This window comes from Phasianus colchicus, chromosome 11 (assembly GCF_987193195.1).
Source record: "Phasianus colchicus chromosome 11, bPhaCol1.hap1.1, whole genome shotgun sequence".
Taxonomy (NCBI): Eukaryota; Metazoa; Chordata; class Aves; order Galliformes; family Phasianidae; genus Phasianus; species Phasianus colchicus.
Window position 1 is genome coordinate 19,256,549 of NC_143446.1, and position 16,059 is coordinate 19,272,607.

The window sequence follows — 16,059 nt, forward strand, 5'->3', positions numbered from 1 at the left end:
CAAACTTAAGGTAAGCAAATAGTCACAGCAATAAGCAGTCTCAATTCTATTATGATTTCCTGGAGTCAACGAGCTACAATGCAAACGTTTGCCCACCAGTGTGAGAAGCAGCAGCACAGCCTGCACTGCTGGTGATCATGACTAATGGAGACCTGCCATGGGAACGGAGAGCGGGGAATGGGAATGGCTGCCACGCAGCCTTGTTCCATTTGTTTCCATTTTCAAGTAATAACACAATATAAAATTCTGTATTATTGTTAGCTGCCAGAACAGGTGGTGTAAAGAGAAAAATAATTTGAGAACTGATTGGTATGAAAGCATGCTCCCAATCTGCAGCATTCTTCACTTTGTTCTAATGGAATGTGGAATTAGCTGAGTAAACCGTGCTGCTTTGCCACTGGTATTTCCTGCTGCATACCCATATGCAGAGCACGCTGATCCTGACACTCAGGTTTGTCACAACAAGCCCTGATGACCTCTGATGGGGGGGCTGAACCACACCTCTGAACATGCCCAAAAGTCTTGTTTTGGATTCCTGGCTTTCCAGCTCCAGACAGGTCCTTCTCAGCAGCCTCACAGACCGTGCACATGCAGAGTCCCCCGGGACTCCGGTGGGATGCCAGGCTCATGCTGCACCCATCTCCCAGCAGAACCTTTCAGGCCAAGTCCCATCAGCAGCAGTAAGCGTGGACTCAGCCTGCTCCTCAGCAGCTGTACCTGCATGAAACGTAGAATGGCCTGGGTTGGAGAAGACCTTAAAGATCATCTAGTTTCAATCCATTGCCATGGGCAGGGTTGCAAACCATTCGATCAGGCTGCCCAGAGCCATATTCAGCATGGCCTTAGTGATAGGACAAGGGGGAATGGTTTTAAACTGAGACAATGGAGGTTTAGGTTGGATATTAGGAGGAAGTTTTTCACACAGAGGGTGGTGAGGCACTGGAACAGGTTGCCCAAGGAGGCTGTGGATGCCCCATCCCTGCAGGCATTCAAGGCCAGGCTGGATGTGGCTCTGGGCAGCCTGGTCTGCTGGTTGGTGACCTGCACACAGCAGGGGGTTGGAACTGGATGAGCATTGTGCTCCTTTTCAATCCAGGCCATTCTATGATGGGGCATTTACAGCCTCTCTGTGCAGTCCATGTAGGAGTACATCAGTAGATGCCCCTAACACAAATTCTTTCAAAAACAACCACATTCCCTACTCCCTGCTTGAGTAAACACAGCCAGCTGTCAGCATTACTTTCAATTCCCATTACATTGGGACTTCTTCCCCATGACCATGACGTTTTTTCACAATTCTCATCTTTCACTGCTCATAATATATAGCACAGAACTACTTGGCTCTTGATTAGCACTACTGAATTTCAACATTTTATTCGTAACAAGTAGCTCTGGATGCCACAAAATAACGATCACTGGTTTTGAAGGGCACTGGGTCTGAAGGCCTGGTGCTACAGCCTGGGAATGGAACCTGGGCAGCGCTCTGACCTCACCACTGCTCACCATCCTTGTGTGCAGCCACACTGTTGTCACAAAACAGCACCAAATCAAAGTCTGAGCTTTCATCCTCCCCACCACGGCACCAATGAAACTTCCCTTGCCAATGCACAGCAGTGGTAACATTTGCAGCAAAGGCACACGGGTCAGACACAAGAGAATTAAAACCAGAAACAACTGTTAGGAGAAAAAAAAAAAAAGAAATTAAAACACTTAATTGCTGCAAAGAAATACACAACAGCAAACAAACTGCAAAAAGTATTTTTTATGCCTACAGCCACAGGGGGCAAGCCAACAGCTATATAGATGCCAAATAAAATAAATTGCGGCCCTAAAATTAGATGGAGACAGATTTTGCACATATACACAGCAACTCGGCATTCAGATGAATTTATTGCAAAAAATACAAGGCATGTCATGTTTGTCACTGCTCCTCATTTCCTGCTTCCATCTGCTTAGACCCCGCTGAAATCTGCTGTTGTACATTACACTACCTCTTCTCCCTGGATCTGTCTGGTTCTTACCATAAATGTGAGCAATGGAAAGGCCAGCATTAGGCCTGGTGCCTCTGTTTTGTACACAGAGACCCAGTGCCTTTTCTGCAGTACTGCAGGATCTAGAGACAAACAAAACACCCAGCAAAGTTGAAATAAAAATAAAGCAGAAAAAAAAACCTACTCCACAATCTGCTCCAAAGGCTGTTCCATGCTATCAAAGCTGCAGCACTTCTCAGTAGCTAAACCCAAATGAAATCTACAATCAACCTCACCAAGAGAAATGTGTAGCATCACAAGACAGGAGAAAGTGCACAGAACCTGCTGTTCTATTAGGACCTGCCATGTGTGGAAGCTGAATTACACTGAAATGGCAATTGCAACTCACCAGTAATATTAGCTAGGGCAATTATTAAATGGAATTTATCATCATTCTCACTATCACAAGTACAGCAGGGATGTGGATGAATGCATCCCACCAGTTCAGCTCTCAGCATTGTCCATTAGAAGTGATGCTCCTGAATTTGACTCAAGAAACTCCTTATAAATGAATCATGGAATGGCCTACTTATAGAATGAGCCTACTCATAGTAACAGCACTCAGGATATTTCATTACAACATTCTGTAAGTGTTCCTTTTATCACTACAGAGATATCTACATGTGGAAAAGGAATATTAATAACACAGGAAGGTTGATTTTTAATAGGTTCTGCAATTCTTGCCCCATCTGTCTCCATTTCTGCAGGTAATACAAAGAAACCCAGCAGTGCTCTCCAACACTCCTGTGTCAAAATAGCAACCCCCATCCAGATGTCTTTCTGCACCTTCTCTCGCACTGCAAGAGCCATCAGTATGCAGGTATTGCAAACAACAAACTTCACACTACTGTCTAAGGACAAACAGTAATGTTTTGTTGCCACTACAAAAATAAAAATAAATTACAAAACAAAAAAAGAAATCTCAAAACCAAAGATTTGGTCTGAGCTATTAGTAATTATTAATTTTTGCTCCCAATGTCACAATGATCCCTTCAAGCCAGCCCTGTTACAGACTGGCCATCACTCTAGAAGGCCATAAGAAGGGCACCCGAGGGAACTTCTCATGCTTCTTTTTGAAACCATAAGAGTTCTAAGGTTTAAAGCAGAAGAAGGTCAAAAGCCTTATTCAAAACTATTCCAGGAGAAACATTTACACATTCTCACTGCTGAAGAGAAACGATGAAATTTTACAAGGTTTAAATAAAACGAGGCCAGTAGCTAATGCTGAAAGCTGGCATTTTACCAGCTACCAAGAGCAGATCAATAAATAACCACCTTCAACTACAGCAAGAAAGGCTTAGCAGTATATTATCAGTGACCTGCAATCCAGGGGAAGGACATGGGCTGTGCTGTGCAGGTGTTGGTGCAGGGGGGACAGCATCAGCTTTTCCATACCTAGTCCAAGCTGTTGTCCTGCTGTCCCTGGTGACACCAAGCAGCTGAAAAGTCCCTTGTTCAAAGTGTTACCTTTTTCTGCCTCCGATCACCCTTCCATTTTTGTACAGAACCTGCACAGACTGAGGATGCTTTTAATGTCATAATGTTTTAATGTCTTTTAAAAAAAAAAAATATTACCAGGGGAAAGCATGACTACAAAGCAAGGCAAGTGCCTGAGCTTTATTTAGGTGTTATAAAAGACACTGTGTAGAGAGCAAAGTAAGGAACAAAACCGCAATGCCCTTCTTTCCTCTTAAAGTGCAATTACTGTGAATAGCAGCTTTGGAATTCAAGGATTTTTCATAGAGGAACTACTTAGTATGCATGCAGACCCCGTGTGAAGACAGACAAACAAGTCAGTGAGCTTGGCAAGGCCGCTTGGCGGCAGTTGTTGGGCTCAGCACCGCAGCACTACCACCTGCAGCCGGGCTGTGCTCTGCCCCTGGGGCTGCAGGAACTCTGGGAGCACAGCCCCAGCAGTGCACAGCCCCAGCAGTGCCCAGCCAGAGTGCCAGCATCTCCTCACGTGTTCACAGAACGGCCTGGGTTGGAAGGGACCTTCAAGGTCACTGAGTTCCAAGCCCTGCCATGGGCTGGGTGCTCCCAGCAGATCAGGCTGCTTTTGGCACCTCCGTGGATGGGCACCCACACATCTCTGGATGTTGGCATGGGCTGGCAGTGTGCAGCAAGGGGACAGCAGCACAAGGACTGCTGCAGACAGACGGAGAATCTCTGCCTTTGGTCGCAAGACAGCAGGAGAAAATGCGTCTCACGTTGCAGGCTGCTTTTCCAAAGCATCCTGATAGGTGCCTGGACTGATAAAATGGGGGTGGGACTGATGGTCATGGGCAATGTACCTGTAGGTTCAATGAGAAACTTGCTGTTATTGAGCAGAATTACTATTTATAGAGCAATTGGCACCAACTTCTTCTCAATGAATTGGAAAGAGCTCAATTAAGAGAATCTCAAACAACTTCCCATTTTCTCTGCATTTCCGTGACATCGAAATAAACCTCATTTTCTAGGCTTTTAACCAGCAGACCTCCAAAACACACAGCAGAAATAAAATCCTGAAACGTCCATCCTGGCAGTCTCAGAGATGTACAGAACAACAAAACGAGACAGCAACCCATCCAAAACAGAACACAACTGCAACATTCGTGACTGGGAAAGATCCCAAGAGAAACTCAGCAGGATGTGAGCGTGCCACTGCTGATGGAGAGCTGGTACCTGCACAGCACAGCTGCTCGGTGAACTATTAGCTGTGTTGCCAGGATTTTTGCATGTTAAAACACAGTGATGTAGCACTGTACTGTGTTGTGAGGGTGCTCATGCTGCTGCATACAGCTCAGGAGTTCCAGGTAGAACCACGAGCTCCCTGAGCTGCACAATACAGGCAATGCATTGGCACATCATCAAGGTGAAGTATCTCAAATTCCCAAATCAGCCCCAAATGTCTTTTTACCTCAAGCCAAAAATATCAGATTTATCAAATACAGGACTGGGATTGGAGTGCACAGCTCTCTTCTGCAGACAGACCCTGCTGCAGCTCTGCAGCTCAATGCTGCGCTTTGTCACAAGCCTTAAAAGCTACAAAGCACATGTGTGCATTTAAAGCAAATGCACTACATCAGCTCCGAGGCACTGCAAGAGGGCTGCTTCTTTTCTTTTAGAAGTGGTAGAGAAGACATGAGGGAAATATTCTCGAATGCACATTTTAAATAATTTCTTTTAGTTTAGAAAAAATAGGATCTGGATTAATGAGTTAACCCAGCATGAAAACAGACCATCTCTAGAATAAGTACGAAGCCAAAGCACTTGACAGAAATTAATATAGCAGCTGGAAACTGGAGTATGCAGCACCGGAAAAATCCTGACATATATTTACTACAGGTCCAATGGAAAACAACAGAATTATCTTCCAGTGATCCATAAAACAAGGAATATATCAACTGACATACAGCTGAGACTACAGTATGGATTATGGGGCTGCTAAACGTACCAGATAAAGCCATAAAACTGCAGAAAGCAGCAGCATCTTTTTGTTTCAGTCTGTTATCCTCTACATTTTTAGTATAATTAAATACATGAACCCAGAGTCATCTGTGTGACACTGTTGATTCCACTGTGATACAAATAACAGTCATTTGCTTAGTTATCTATGTTTCTTTCCTAGAGAAATCCAAACGGCCAGAATGCATCGATTATTCTCAAGCAGTGGAGCAGAGCAGCTCCACTGGATGGGACCTTGCCATTGTGCTCAGCATGGAGCCAATCCTCACATGGCAATGATAAGCCTCAGGTATGCACCTCAGTGACAAACACAGCCATGCACTTCTCTGATGCTCTTTGGCTTTTCGAGGGCTCAAGGACTCAAACCTCTTTTATTCCTCAAAACCCTTCTGTATTTGCAGGTTTAACATTTCCAGCTCCTCTGGAGTGCAGCAGCACACAATACATCAGAACTGCAGGGTTTTTTTATTTAAAGGCTACTGCATCTTTATCAGATGAAAGATAAATAGTGAATACTAAAAAGAAAAACCAACCCAAAACCAAAAGAAAAGATGACATAACCTGAGACAAGTAAATTGTTTTCCTTTTTCAACACAATCTCACACGCCCTGTCAAGGTATTGCTTTTAGGTTAAGAACAGGAGGTGAGGGGTGTGCGACTCCACAGCAGCGAATGGGAGAAGAGCAAGCATCCAGAATGAACACGAGAAAGGTCAATACTAAATAACTCCTTAATGCTATAGAACTCATCAGCAAACTGACTACAAACGAGGACTCCTCATAAAAGCGGTCTTCAGCTTAATCTTGAGCCTCTCTGAAAAAACGCAAAGCAAATACAAAGCTCAGGTAGAAAAAGGAGCGATGAATAATAGACTCAATTGAGCAGGAAGGTGAAAGCAAAGCAGGAACAAACTATGCACCAGACTAACAGCCACCTGCACGGCATCAAAAGGCCTCAACGCTCCTTGCTGGAGCCCCAGCAAAGCAGAGGAACGTCCATGAAGGAGGGCAGCAACCTGGGCAGAGTCTGGGCCACTATGGGTGCCACTATGGCTGACCTCCTGTCTGTGCCAACACGTGACTGTGCAGGTACAACAAGCGTTAGATCCCACCCAACAACAGCAACAAAGCACCCCAGTGCCTTGTGAAGCTGCTGCAGGTGCTCACATGTTGACCAGAAGGACAGAACAGCCAACATGAAGTGCTGGCAGAGCAGGGAGGGCTGCAGCACTGCACAGACAGGATGGCATAGAGAGGGAGCACAAACCAACTTTAATTTCATTCCCTCGTGGGGCTCAGTTTAAGGCCTAACGCTATCTTAATGCCTTTCCTGGCTCCCATAATTAAATTCACTAATGCTCAGCCTTAAGGTATCAGCAAGTTAAGCTAATTTAAAGTTACTACCTGAGCTTATATCCCTCTTTTTTTTTTTTCTTCTTCTTTTTCCCCTTTAGCAGAGAAACAAAGTATTGAACCCTTCCTATGACAAGTAGGTATGTTTGTCTTGCCTTTAATTGCTTGCTCCTTCTCCACTGTTCTCATTCTGTACTTCAGAGGTTAGGAAGGTTTAACATATTACATTGTGGAAATTCAGATGCAGCTGTGTACCTAACTGAGCTACAGAACAGAGCTTCTCTGCAGCCTGGCCACACAGTTGCCCTATGTCCCCACACTGCTGTGGTTACACTGCACTCATAGACTCATATCTGCCTCACAGCTCCTACTTCTCTGCTGCAGGTGCTGGGTTTGCTGAAGGTGATCCCTAAGAACCCAGCATGTCAATCATACCTCCTAGCACAGCAATCCCGACCGACATCACGAGCTAAGCAGGATCAGGTGCATCAATCTGCACAAGCACAATTACCAGATAAAAATCTCACAGAAACATGACTAGCTGGAAAAATAAACGTATCCCGTTATCTGCAATGAAATCACCTAAATTTCTCCATCACTACAAAATAACCTACCTTAGTGACGGCAGTGCAGGCTGCAGGCAGAGGGCAGCTCCAGGCACACGTGGGCACGTTGCTGCTCAGTACCACACAGGGGTCTTGCAGGGGAGATGCTGAATGCTCTGTGACCTCTTTTTCCTGCAGACTAGAAAAAGGCTGTTAGGTGAGATCTGCAAGGCCCAGTCTTAGCGTTAATGAAATATGTAGCCATGTGTTGGTCCTCGGAAGCAGTGAAATTGCTTCTGATAAATTTTTTGCAACAGCAGGCAAAGTTTGTTAGGAATAATTAGGAATAACAATAACCATACGTAGGAAAAAAGTTAACTCACCTGACTGGCAAGCAGGTCTCTAGCAACAGAACACTCCTTCTCAGGAAGCAGCCTTCACCCAGCAGACATTCATCTTCCAGAGGTTAGCTCCTATATGAGCCCAGGGAGCTCATGAAGGGTCCCACCCAGTCAGGTGGGAAGCAGAGGTAATTGCTTGCACCTGTGCTTCCTGGGCCAGCCATCCCCTGCACCAGGTGATCAATCATCAACTCAGGCCATGACAGAACAGTTCTCTTACAAAACTCAGGGCAAACTAACAGTGTAATGCTTAAAAACAAAACAAAACAAAACAAAACAAAACCTTTTTTGAGGCCACACTTCCATCAGTTTTCATATCTCAGGGTTTATGGTAAAGTTTTTCATTAACGTGCTACTTCCAAAGTGGATTTCTTCCCAAAACACTTGCAAGATGCAGCACAATTACTATTATCCCTGTCCTGTTCTCTTCCAGATGCTCTCAAGCTGATGTCTTTGCCTGTATTGTATTGCTGGCATTAAGAATAAGGCCAGACTTTTCTCTCCCATACCTGCTGGCAGCTCAGTGCCAGGAGCACCACTATGCTGATGTGAAGGCTTTCTCCTGAATGCCCTTCTACAACTACTGTCATTCAGGAAAAAGTTAACCCACCCAGGTATTTCCTTGTTGAAGTTTGAATTATTCCCTTCTAGGGAAACAAAACATCCTACTGCACAGAAGGAACCACGTTTCACCTTCTTTAAAAACTCATTTACACCATTTATTCTTGCTGAAACGATTCTGGTGCCATAGTGCGTTTTCTCCCCAGTTTCTGTTTGTGCCGAATCAATACCTAATATGAACCAGATGAAGCCAGAATGATGGATTACAAAATGTATACACCAATAGCAGTGTATATATATTAAAATCAGCCCTTTGGTGAGCACTATCTTAATTAACATCTCATCTTTGTACAACAAAAGGCACAAAGGTAGCTCTGCCACCACCAGGAGCGGACCCTGCCAGGTAGGTGCAAGAAGTGATCCATCCATCCATTGCTCTAGAGAACTGCTCACCACACTTCAGCTCATCCCACTTCACATTACTTATACTTTTGAAAGGTAGTTAGGATAAGAAATCACAGAAAAATAATCCCTGCTTTATTGTTTATTCCCTAATTGCACGTGTAATGAGGGAAATTTAAAGTAGTGTACCTTAAAACTTATACTTTAATGATGCTTTTACTCTGGTCTGAGTGCTAATGCCCTCACTGTTATTACTGATTGCTGCTTTTTAGTGGCTGCTCAAAAACGCTCTTGTTAAGAAATTCCTATAAGGCACTGCAATTATGTATTGCATGTATTAAAGTTTCGGTTAAAGAAGCCAATGATTTCATTTATGAAAAACACATTGTGTATCTTGATTTCCTTGTTACAGACTCTTATTAATGTACGAGGCTCAAAGTCTTGGCAAAAACCTTTTGAATAAATGCTAGCATTGAAGTGTTTCCCATTGACACGAAAAGTAGTAAATCAACATAAATTCAGCCCTATTCTGTTGTTTTCCTACCTCAACATGCATTTTGTCACATTTCAACAACACAACCCCAAGAGCACTTTCTCCTCAGCAGTAAGCATGAAGAGCTGAATTCAATATTATTTCCAAAACTGGTTTTCAATTTCAGGTTCATTTGAAATCCTACAGTTCAACTCCTATGGTGGTTCCCAACAGCAGCCAGCAAGAAGCAGGGTCCCCAGCCCAGTTGTGTGCATGGACCTACAGACCCCAGCGTGGCTCAGGCACGAGTGCCCTGCATCAGAATGAATGAGGGGCTCTGGAGGATCAGCAACTGGATTCTGTGTTCTGCTGTGAGAGGTATGTGAAGAAACCTCACGTCAAGATGAAATTATTACCGTAACGAGTGACAGTGGCACAATTCGTGATCGCTCGCCTGACCTTGAAATAATCAGCACATCAGACACCACGCTTCTGTGTCTTCTGGGGTTTTAATTCTGGAAATGAAAGTTTCTGCTGTTTGAAATTAAGTCTGGCACAAAGCAGAGCCGTTACCAGAGCTACAGAGTAAGACAAGTTCCAGCTCAGAATAACAGCATTGCTTTGTATGTTTACTGCTATGTATCCAGTAGAGATATTTAATGAGATTCGCTTTAAAATCTCTGCTGTGAGAGCAAGCCACGAAAGCCACAAGAAAATTCTATTAGGGTTCTTCTCACCTCCACTCAACCTCAGCAGTGGCGGAGCACCTGAGGGAGCGCAGCCTGGCCCACCTCCATTCCCAACAGGCCGTGTCCCTCTGTCTTTCTGCAGGGCAGCCCAGCAGCACGCAGCGGGTCCTCACACGTCCTCACAGCCCTTCCTTGAGACAAGAGAAGCACTGTGATGTTCTCAAGCTGGCAGTACCCAGCCTATCGAACATCTGCACGATCTCATGTTCTTGTGAATAACAGCACTTCGGTGCAAACCTTTAAAGCATTGGAACGTTTTCTTTAAGCATACTTTTCTATTGTAAGGTTCGTACATAAAGGCTTAAGCTAGAAAAATCTGCAGAAACAACTGCTATGAGACATTCTCAAAAGCTCCATAAGGCTTATGAGCAGACAAAGATTGCCAAAACAGTACAGAACCATTCACTGCAATGGGACACCATCCTCAAAACAGAATGCTGCTCTGCTCCCCCCAGGTCCCTCTGCCCCAGGCAGGTGAGCATTCCCCCCCCCTTGATCCCCACACACTCTGCATTCTGCATCACTCAACCTTATGATATTTCAACATGGGATGTTCAATTGCTGCAAGGAAATCAAAATAGCTGAAAGGCTTCCCAAGATGAGTCAGCAAAGCCAGCATTTTGCTCTCGACTCCTTCCACAAGCACAGCAGGAGGCAGTGGTAACCAGAGGATTCAACAGATTGGGGCACCTGCTTTTTCTTCAAGCTTGCGCCATGAGAACCTCATCGTTTTTGCAAGTTTTGCAACAAATGCTTTCTTTCAGCTGCATCCCAGCCCATCCCCAGCCACCCCACAGAGCCATGGCTGCCCCACAGAGCCATGCAGCTGCCCCCACGGACCAGCCCCAGTGCTCCAAGAAGGATGGAAGCAGCACACAGCCAAACCCATCTGCAGGCTCCTCATTTGCCTTCTTCAACACAAGGCCTCCACAGGACACAGCTGATGACTTTTTCCACCTTAAAATAAGCTGACCCATGCTGCGTTAGGTCAAACTCACTTAGCTTTGTGTGGGAGGGCTCAAGTCAGGTAAAAAGAGAAGGAAAATAAATATTTTAAAACTAAAATTAGTCATATGGTTTCATGTCAACTTCCTAACGTGTACCACCAGCTTTTCTCATTTTTATTTCTTTCCTGCTCAGACTGAATCACCAGTATGCTACCCTGAAGTAGCAATATTCAAGTTTAGCCTTAGGCAAGCAAGGGAGATGATTTTAAGATGGAACTAGAATACAAAATACGATAGCTTTCTTTATTCTGATTATACACAGCATACGTCACTCAGGACCATTCCTTTGTTTTTCAATTTTTTAAGTCTCCATCATTTGACAAAAAGTTTGCTTACTTCTAGACTTAATTATCAGCACAGGCATGGTGCTTAAGAGCAGGTGCCCATTAAGTCAGGAAACACTGCAGGATTAGCTACCGATTGTTCTCCTGTATGAGAAAGTGGGTATGAGCACTGAGAAATATTTCAGCTGGCCAATTATTATGAGCCATTCCTCACAGCAGCAATTTACTGGCAAGCTCAGGCTATCAGAAACCTGAGGGCACGTCAATTATATCTGTGCCAGCACACCCTGAAGGAGAAAGCCTCTCACCTGGTTTGTTTTTCCCACCTACCATGGCACTCTCCAGAATCAGAGATGTTCACCTATTCACAGGAATGCAGTTCTGCTGCCAACAGGGCTGCAGCTTGCTACGTTAGATGGTGCTCACCTTCCAGAGCCAAACGAGGTTTTTTATTCCAAGTAGAAACTTCATAATTGTTTTTCGCACCTTAACACAGTTAGCACCAACAGCCCCATTTCCAGCAGCAGAAGGCTGCAGAAGATGGCAATATCATTGATTTTGCAGTGGTTACGCAGCCCAATCATTAGCAGCAGTGTAACGAGCTGCAACTGGGCTTTCTCTTCTGCTTTGCACTGCTTTGCCCTCTTTATTCTCTGGCTCTGCTGCTCTTGCATGCTGTCAGTGTTGTAGTGCAGCAGTTTAATAAAAATGTCCAGATCTGCACAACATTTTGGAGAGACAGGAAGTTGAGCATTTAGATCACAACCGTACCCAGGAGTAAGGCTCTAATTTTGTGGTCCTTTTGACAGAAATGCAAGTACCTGCAGTACTCTGGCTACTTCTGCTGTTCTTGCTGCTTGTGTAAGAAAGCCTTCCTGGAGATAGCCCTGCAGGTAGGGAACACCACGCATGGCTGCCTGCAGCACCAAGTACATTTGATGAAAGCAGGACAAGAGTACACACAAAGGAAATTTGAAGATGCTCATGCTTTCAAATGGTGGAAAGCATTCACCTCCTGTCCAGAGAAGATTATACAATCACAGAATGGCCTAGGTTGAAAAGGACCACAATGCTCACCCAGTCCCAACCCCCTGCTATGTGCAGGTCACCAACCAGTAGACCAGGCTGCCCAGAGCCACATCCAGCCTGGCCTTGAATGCCTGCAGGGATGGGGCATCCACAGCCTCCTTGGGCAGCCTGTTCCAGTGAATGAAGATGCATGAGAACAAAGAATTTATAAATGCCTTTGAGTTGCCTACTCAATCTCATGGAAAACATGCTTTCAAATTAACATTACCTTGCCTGCACACATTTTTCAAATATCGCTGGTAGGTCTTCTTGACCTTAAAATACAATGCCTAAAATGAAGACACAAGTGGCACAGCGGGTCAGAGAACAGAAAGGGCAGGTTCTGTAGAGCAGTAACACACGCACAGTCACACTATCACTGCACTATTCATTCCTTTTCCTGACCTGCTTCAGAGGCACTGACCCACACGGGACCAAAACTTAATCAGCTGGACCACTGGAAGCCTCCCTCAACTCAAAACACCAAGACTGATTTCAAAGGCAGATTGTTGTCATAGTTAACAGTCCACATTTAAGTTCCTTTTCCACCAAAGTTCTGCCATCTGCTCCTGTCATATTCATACCTGACCCATTTTTCAAACCGTCCTCTGCTGACCCCCATTTGTGACACAGCAGCTCAGGTGATTCCCTCCAGCAGAGCTGCCCCACGGTGCACCGAGGCACACACTGCATCCAGCTCTTCTCCAACATCACTTTCTCGACCATGACTTGGATCGCTATTATTCTACTATTGATTACCCATTAACTACAAAAACGGGACGAGCGCCAGCCTGTTAAAGACTTAGCTTTCAGAGTGCTTTGTGTTATGGCTGTCAATTCATCAGAACCTTTTTAGCGTATCTTGTGGTTTTACATTTAATCAGAACATATTCTGACTGGTTCCTTGTTTTGTGAAGAAGTTAACCTGGGCGATTCTCTCTCACTCACACTGTTAATCCTGACAGCTTTTGTCCTTCCCAAGCCGTGTTGCCTGGAAGCACCACACTCTCAGTGCTCCTTTAAAACTCCTTTTAAACAGATGAGGCTGTGGAAGTTAAAAGCTTTCCTGTGTTGGACTGCTTGCTTCTACCAGGAGAGCCAGATCTAACAGCCCACCCTCACGGCAGCCACCTGCACTGCCGACCTCTGTGCAGGATTCACAGACTTGCTCCAGCCTTTCAGGTTATTTACTCTGCTCCAAAAAACAGAAGTCTGCAAGATAGAAAATCTCCAGTTCCCCGCACCCACAGCCCCACATCCAGCCAACACAGACAGAACTGCTGTCAATTTTCTGCTTGTGCAGCTTTTCTAATCTCACTTAGCTTTTCACGGGCATTACCAGCGTGATGCGAGGGCAACTTCTGTCACAGTCATGAGATTATAATCTTTCCACACAGATTTGAATTTCATAGCTCCTTTTGATACAATTCATTAATTTACCCTATTTGACTCTAAACTGTCTTGAATATATATACAGCACAGTTCCTCCATAGCATGTCCAGCTCTACTGATACTGTTTGATTTTTATCCTGAGGAAAAAAAAAAAAAAAAGACACTCCTCTAATTATCTTTCCCTTTTCTTCAGAGCAAAAGTAAAATACAATGCCTAAAATGCTTGCCTAAACTGGCAATTGCATGAGATGCAATAATTTAATTCAGACTTAGCATGCTTGTAACACTTGAAACCTGCAAAGACACAGAGATCGGGGTAGACGGGTTTTGGTCTCTTAGGTTCTTTTATTGTACTCATCAAAGTAATACCTGTGCACCTAAGGCTGGATTTAAGGAGAATCAATGAAAGGATTTAGTGAACAGGAAGGAAAAACCATGCCAAGGACCAGCATCCACATGAGCAGCCCACGCAGCACCAGAGGTTGCTCACCCACTGGTACATAAAGCTACACGAAATGCCATCTGGATCCAGGCAGAAAAGATTAACATCAACACTCACAGAGCTGCCTGCCAGAGAGAAACAAACGGAACACCTCTCCCCCTGGGATTTATCCCAAGTAAGAGCATGCTCAAGGCTTGGGAATTCGGCCCTGTGTCCCTTTCAGCATGAGATGCCAAAGCCTGCTATTGGTGAAGAACAGGAAGCCACAGAACACCTGATTTCTGCAAACATCCCCACTGTTTTCTCAAACAGGAGCAGTGCCATACACCAAAACCCTCACCATTCTTCTTATGCTGTGATCCTTCACTGCATTTCACTCACACATCTACCTACCGAGCTTCCAGGTGGAGTGTAACAAAGGAGCACGTTTGTCTCCCTGGTCCACAAGAAAGCTCATTCCTGGATAGCCTTTTTAAAATAATCCCAACTTCTGCCCCACACTGCCAGTGCTCCCACCATCACCACCCAGGTGAGGACACTGCCCCGCTCCTGCCCAGCCTCCCCTAAGGCCATGGCATTGGTTGTGCTCCCCCTGGACACTGCTGCACTCCTGCAAAGCAGGAGCGAGCCCCTTGGGTTGTCTGCAAGAGCACAGGAGAAGCTCAGATAAACCAGACAACAACATCAGGACCTCCTGCTGAAGGGCACAAGCTGCTCACACCTTCCTCCACACAGCCTGAGGGGCAGAGGCCCAGCTACGGTCAGAAAGCAGCAACCTGATGTTTGCAGACAACTTCCAGCCAATTACAGACATAGAATTTAGAACACACTCGAGCAACATCATTAATGCTACAGCCAGAAAGGCACTGCTGTAATTCTTTACCCTCTTAGGGGTGCACGACTCTGTTTAGTATAACACTCATCCAAGGCTGAAATAAAATGTTTCTTCAGCTGAAGTTTCCTTCCATCCCCTGGGTCATTCTCTCCGAGTTAACAGCATCCCCTAAATCTGACTTAACTACATTGCATAAATCTAACTATTCAGTGACAAAAGCTTACATAAACGAATGATAAAACTCTCAATTCCCCCACCAAGGGCTGGAGCTAAACAGGAGATTTAGGGATTCAGATGAACCAGAAATAGTTAAAGGCTCATCTGAGCACAGTCTGGGATAAAGGAACAGGAAAACATGGCATCAGAGCTCGCACCTCTTTCCTCACATGTGATGTGACTGCTCAGCTCAGCATCAGTCACATTCAGTGAGCTCATGGCAGCCCCTCAGGAGCCCTGGCTGCTGTCCTCACCTCGCTGGGGTCTGAGAAGCCAGGCCTCAGCTCCTCAGCCCCACAGGACATGGAGCCCCACCAGCTCAGCATGCAGCTCTGCAGCCTCCCATGTGGGCCCACCTGGAGCCCTACAGCACGAGGATGGATGGTGCCCACTGCAGGGCCCGGTGCTTCTGCCAGCTAGGATCACAGCTGGTTGTCATTGCAGCTCCTCAGCTGACACTGCTTCCAAGATAATCTCCAGAGCACTTCAGAGGAAGACCTTGGGCTGCATCTCCTATTGAACCTGCTCTTTTTTTGCATAAATAAATATTCAGGAGAGACAGAACTAGAATCCAGAATATCTTTGTCTCACTTTGTCCATCCCAGGAGTCCTCCGCGCCATCCACTGTAATTATTTTTTCCTATCACTTTGCTCTTAAAGCACACGTTTTTCCTATTAAGTAGAACAACTCCAGTAGAAAAAGATTGAGAGGTTCGTTCTGCAGAATACTCTTTAGCCCAGTGCTTTGAATATTTATTGGATATGTGGGAAAATAAAGAATTGAGCGCAAATCCCACACTGGAAGAAATTAACGATGTGTATTCAGGACTCTCAGTGCTGACTAAACTATTTG

General features: G+C 45.1%; 1 protein-coding gene across 8 annotated transcripts in view; it reads right to left on the minus strand.

The window, feature by feature from the left end:
* LOC149916471 (uncharacterized) overlaps positions 1 to 16,059 on the minus strand; it is an 87,132-nt gene that overhangs the window by 56,948 nt on the left and 14,125 nt on the right. For 4 of the 8 annotated variants that reach the window (XR_016470180.1, XR_016470174.1, XR_016470175.1 and 1 more), the window contains exons 2-3: positions 7,761 to 10,093; positions 7,447 to 7,576 (exon numbers count right to left, since the gene is read on the minus strand). The gene's annotated coding sequence lies outside the window, so the exon portion shown is untranslated. Of the gene's footprint in view, positions 1 to 7,446; positions 7,577 to 7,760; positions 13,827 to 16,059 lie in introns of those variants that run through there. The other 4 variants (XR_016470171.1, XR_016470172.1, XR_016470173.1 and 1 more) reach the window with 4 other exon arrangements.